Consider the following 6,301-nt stretch of genomic DNA (forward strand, 5'->3'; position numbering starts at 1 on the left):
TATATATATAAATGATCAGTATGACGAGCTGAGTCGATGGAGTCATGTAACAGGTCAATTGCAAAGTTTCGGCCTATCATAGTTGAACACATTTTTTTGGCAAAATTCGTTTCTTTTTATTCAACATATGTAGTTCTTTTCCAGGCTAATACACGGATTGCAGGGACCCACCAACTTTTCGATATCATTTTTCTAGTAAAATTTGTATGTTGCTACAAAAAAGACCTCAGTTTCGGCGATCACCACTTTCTTCGAAGAAAAATTCACTCGTATGACTGTTGATTGGATTTTGGAGTGAAAGTGATGCAGCCATTTTTCATCCGTTGTTACAACTAGCTGCAAAAACTCGGAATTATTACGGTGGTAAATTTTCAAACACTGCTTCGAATCATCAACTCATCGTTGGGTTTGATCAAAAGTGAGTTCACACAGACATTTTTCATACCCAAATATTCGTGAATGATGCAAACGTTTAGCTGATATCTTTATACAGTCTGTTATCTCTTTACGCCGAAAAAAGATTATTTTGTGGACTTTTTGATATTTTCGTCGGCAACAGTGACGGTCTTCGGTGCTCATTGAACCACTTCTAATTTTAGCATACGAATCTTTGCCGGTTGATTTATATGGGGCAGTGTTCGGAAACTCTTTATTAAGATAATTTTTTGCCTCAACTGTACTTTTTCCCTTCAAAAAACAGTATTTTATCAATAAGCGATATTTCTTTTTATCTCTTTTTTCACAATAACAAAAGCTTCACTTATTTATTTATTTATTTCTTTATAAATGTGAAAAAAATAATACAATTATTTTATTTACACGAAAAAAAGGAGCACTGGCTGCCAGGACCTTCGGCTCAAAAGCTTCACATAAAATGATATAATTTACAAACTAATGATCCGGCAGCTGTTAAAATGATGCACCATGTATGTGTCAGGTCGGAAACTGTCCAATTGACCTGTTGTTTATTTGGGAAACTCAGACTGCTCCCCGACATCTTTCAAAATTCACATTTGTTCATTTTAATCCCATAAATTTGTAAGTGTGGCTTAACGCTCACCCTAGTGCTACATTTTATGAGCATAAAAATGAGTTAATCTGCTAAACATGATATTTCGTGTGTTGAGATCAAGGTTTTAAAAATAAATATTCAGTTCACTTTAACACCTCGATTTTACACTCGATAGTGTGGTTTATGGCTCATCCTAATGTTACATAATATGCGTAATCAAAACTGATGTTGAGATCGTTTGTGTAATAAGTTTCTTATGGGACGTTAATGTTAACAGAATTTTTTGAAAAAATATTATGCAAACATTTAAAAGAAAATACCATAGTGTTATATAGCAAATTAGAAACTGAATCATATAAGCACGTTTATAGAAGAGGAATATAAATAAACATTTACATAACAAGATATACTCATTTACATAGGTATTCATCGGTCTATGCCAATAAAGAAGAAGAAGATTCATTGTTTTTTTCAGAGCAGTACACATTATAAGTTGGCATGGTTCTAATAAAACCAAATAATAGCTTTGTGGTTTTGTTAAAAAAAATATTTTTTTAAGGTTTTCGAAGGAAAAAAATTTATTGTGGGCGGAGTTTTAAGGAAGTTATTAGTTTATGCAAATGTTCATTTTGATTAAAAAAATGTCTAATCATTCCATTGTGTATTTTATTGAAAAACTGAAAAAAAATCGCCAACATGAGGCCGGCTGGTTAGTTTTATAATGAAGTACTTTACTTGGTGGACACAAATGTTTAATGTTTTTGTTCAAACTTTGAAAATTTATTAATAAAAAATTTCCAAAAAATTTTGTGAAAATAAAAAAATACGTGTACCTAATTTTGTCTCAAAAACAAAAAAAAAAAAAAAATTTTACACCAAAAAAAATATTTAAATGTAAATTTTGAATGGAATGACCCATATGTTGTATTTGTATTTTGTTATCAAACTACTTTTTATAGAAATTGTAATAATTTTTGGGAAAATATTTGTATTTACATAAAAATGTAAAAAAAAAAATAATAATAATAATAAAAACGGTGAATAACTTTTATATGTTAATTAGTACTTAGTTCAAAAAATATCACAAGAAAATAATTGTTATTAGTGAGACAGCCACTCATATCTCTCATATCTCATATCATCTTAAAACATCTAACATGTACACCGCACAGAAAAAACCATCCAGACAAACATCTAACAATACGTGAAAAAAATATTTAAAAAAAAAATAATTATTATTATTTATTGAAATAAAAATGAAGAATCATAAGAAGAATAGTTTTCTTGAAACATTGTTAACAAATCTTAGTAAATAAAATATCGATTGTTAATAATAGAAATTTTAGTAAAAATTAATTACAGCGTAGCATAAATATTTTAGTGCGTAATTTAGTAAATATATATTTAACAACATATATACATATGAATTAGGAACAGTAACGAGTGTCTATAAAGTAAAACTTCATTTTAGTATTCTAAAGTGCATTCTAAATATTTAATCACATTTATATAGCGATATGTATGTGTTTATGTAACGGTTTTACTCTTTACAAAAAAGAAAAACAAAAAATAAATTGATGCGTTTGCAACTTACGATAGCAGTCGATTTTCCAAATAGTTTATTAAGCTCAACATATACACGCATACATACTAACTTGAGTATACTCTAATGAAATTGTAGAAATATTGATTTAAATATTGCAGTGCTAGATGGTATGTGCACACAAAGTAATCGGTGTAGAGTACTTGCCAACATTAGAAGTTTTGAAGTATTTTGATTCATAGTGTTTAACTAAACACAAGCGTATGTGTAAATAATACATACATATTGTATAATATACATACATTGGGGTATGCGCTTTTACCCGAAGTTGATTTTTGGTTTCTGTAAAAGCCAGCTGAAGTTTCAATTTTGGGATAAAACAAGAATGCAAATATTAGTCCCTAAATCATTTAACTTTTACCTTCTGTATGAGCTGAGTTTTTGTGACAGCTGCATTTAGCAAATAACTCTACAACTTTGAAGTAGTAATATTTTAATTAAAAATTTTTCGCTCTAAAACAAAGCTCTTAATTATTTTTACCATAAAATTACTGCTTTCAAAGTTATATACAGTTAAAGTTCTACAGCAAATATACTGAGCATCCATACAAGTGATTTATATAGGCTGCGTTGCTCATACGACATGGTGCACTATATGACTGGATATCTTCAACTGCGTATAACTTTTAAAGAAATGTTTAATGCAAAAAATCTTTATTATGCGTATGTGTAGAGCCATATGTTTTGTATTTGAATATCAACCTTTGAATGTTGTATATCGTCACATAAAATACAAAATAACGCAAAAACAGTACATTCGATGCCATTAGGCATGACCACCATTGGCATGCTTGCAGAAGTCCAGACACTGAACATAAATTTCCGATCGGCCGATAATGAGCAACTTCACGGTTGATATTCAGACAAAGTTCATCAATCGTCGCTAGCTTGTTGGTATAGGCCATATACTTGACAAAGCCACACAGAAAAAATTTTAATGGCGTCAAACCACACGACCGAGGCGGCCAACTAACTGAACCATTTCGTGATATAACAAGTTCACCAAACTTGATTGCCAATAAATCTGTTGTGACATTCGCTGTGTGGCTGTGGTGCCGCCCTTTTGAAACCTCACATTGTCAAAGTCCGTATCAACCATTTTGGGCCAATACCCAATTCACAGTAACGTACCGGTCTTGATCATCGTGGAACACGTACGAACGAATGACGCCGCCGTCTCATAAACCGCACCAAACCAAGATGCAATGATGACTCATGGAGTATGTGTGGACTCCTGTCTGATCAATAATGCATATTTTGCTTACTGACGAAGCCATTCAGCCGGAGAAAAGTGCCATCGCCGAAGATGATTTTTCGATGAAAATCCGGAACATTTTCAAGTTGTTGGTCAGCCCAATTCACGAACATAAGACGATTCTGGTGGTCAAGCGGCTTTAGTTCTTGCGTCAATTTAATCTCGTAAGCATGTAGGTCAAGATCCATTCGTAAAATACGCCACAACGACGTCATATATATGCCCAACGCTTGAGAATGGCGTGTGAGAGACTGATTTGGTCTTCCTCAATTGATGCGCTAGCGGCAGCAATATTCTCGACACTACGTGCAAGTCTTTGTCACACTGGTACGGAAACATTTCGTAATGTATCTGTGGATTCAAATTTTTGAACTAAACGCTCAATAGTTGTGTTGACAGGATGATTATGACCATCATAAATTGGACATAGCGTTTTTAAGGTTGAGGCCACTGACTCCGAATTTCAGTAGTGAATTTTGATAACTTATACTGGTTGTTGGATCGTATATCTTTACGATGACATGGCAAACCTTACTGAATTGAAATGTTAAAAGTGCGGGAAAAATATGGCGTCGTTTGTTGTCCCTCTTGGTCTGCTTTTGTAGTATTCCTTTTAAAAAATCTCCTAAATTTTTTTTTGCTTTTGCTTTAAAGATAAAAAAAAATTCATTGCAGTGGACCAAAAATCCATGTAATTAACTAGGGAAAAGTAAATTGATTTGGGTACGTCTCTATTTGAAAAAAAATTATTTGTTAACATTGGGTTATTTGCATAGGATCCAAACTAAAACCTCTGAGGCGTACGCAAAAACACAAAACCACTTGGGTAATAACGGACACCCTAATATATATACATACATAAACCTAAATATTGCTTGTAAAACAAGCATCTAAAATTAATTTCTTAAAACTTAAGTCTTTACTTAAACATAACCTAAAAAAATGTTTTCTAGAATATAGCACGAAAGTTAAATATTTATTGCAACAATGTCGTCGGCAAATCTATTTGAGCGTAAAAATATGCATATCAATTAGAAACATACTTACGAGAAACTTCCACGTTAGAGCCGAGCGGTAGCGCTAAGTTCATTTTACGTAGAGTTAGAAAGTTCAACTCATACTTAAGCTAACGCCATCTACATACATACATATATATAATACGTTTACTCTACTTTACTCATGTGCACGCAGACACACACATATTTAATACTAGCCAAAGAGGTAGTAGAAATAACGGTGCACACGTCTACTTATGTACTCGTATATCATATACTCTATGTTATCAATGTATGTGTTAAGTGACTAAAAAGTCGAAAATATTGAAATAAAAACCAAAAAAAAAAAAAAAAAAAAATAACGGTAAAAATATGGAAACGGTAGACAATTTGTGCTTATTTTTCTGTGTAAATACACTTGAGAGAAAAGCGTTGGCGCTGGTACCTGCGATAGGCATTTACTAGCTGAATTTCCTACTCATTTCCGGTCGAAAATTTCAAGTGCAGCCAAGACAACAGCTGACGGACGGACTGGCAAACGCCAACGCGGCCACTTGGCGCACTTGCACTATAGCAGCTGCCGCTGGCCAAATACACACACACACACACTCTTTTATATACACTTTTACACACACATACCTACATGCATATAAATGTCCCTTGCAGTGGCTATGTTTACATCTATCACTGGTAACAGCAGTCCTTGTGGTGACCGCCAAAAAGCACTTTAAACTAAATATACCAAATGGAGACGTGTGTGTCCTTTCGACTTTATGCGAGTAATGAGTAACACTCAATGACACTTGCAACGAAATTTCGCCTTCTGCCGTAATATACCCCACATACACCTCTATACCATATATAGTTTTTGCTTTCAGCACGTGATTTTTGCTGTAACTGCACAGCGGCTTGAAGTGTGTGCGTGGAAGGGACAAGTGCAAGTGTCCAGTTCGCTTAGTGTAAGTGCACTTGTGTGCGCCCGCAACCAAGTGTCTGCGCAGGGATGTGTCACTGGCAAGGATGTGCCAATTATGGTGAATTTTTTGCATTTAAAATTAAAATATATGGTTGCATTTGGCATTTGTTAGACAGTTCGGAAATAGCACGTGACCTTAACACATGTGTACCTTGAGATTGAGATGAGGATCTTTTAAAACCTTTTCTACAAAGAAATTGAAATTTCTTATTAGTATTATAATTTAAAAATAAGTTGGTAATAAAATAGTTGAAATGAAAACTAAATGCAATTAACACTAACTTTGTTTTAAATTATTGTTATTTTAATTTGCTTAATTTTAATTATATCATTATTAGATAATTTAAAATTTTTAAATTTGAGTGTTAATTTTAGTTTAATTTTAAAATTTAATTATTATGCAATTTGATTTAATTTTGCTTAATTTTGTTTAATTATGGTTTCAATTTAATTTAATTTA

The sequence above is a fragment of the Bactrocera latifrons genome, unplaced genomic scaffold, assembly GCF_001853355.1.
Source record: "Bactrocera latifrons isolate USDA-ARS-PBARC rearing strain unplaced genomic scaffold, ASM185335v1 scaffold_1, whole genome shotgun sequence".
NCBI lineage: Eukaryota > Metazoa > Arthropoda > Insecta > Diptera > Tephritidae > Bactrocera > Bactrocera latifrons.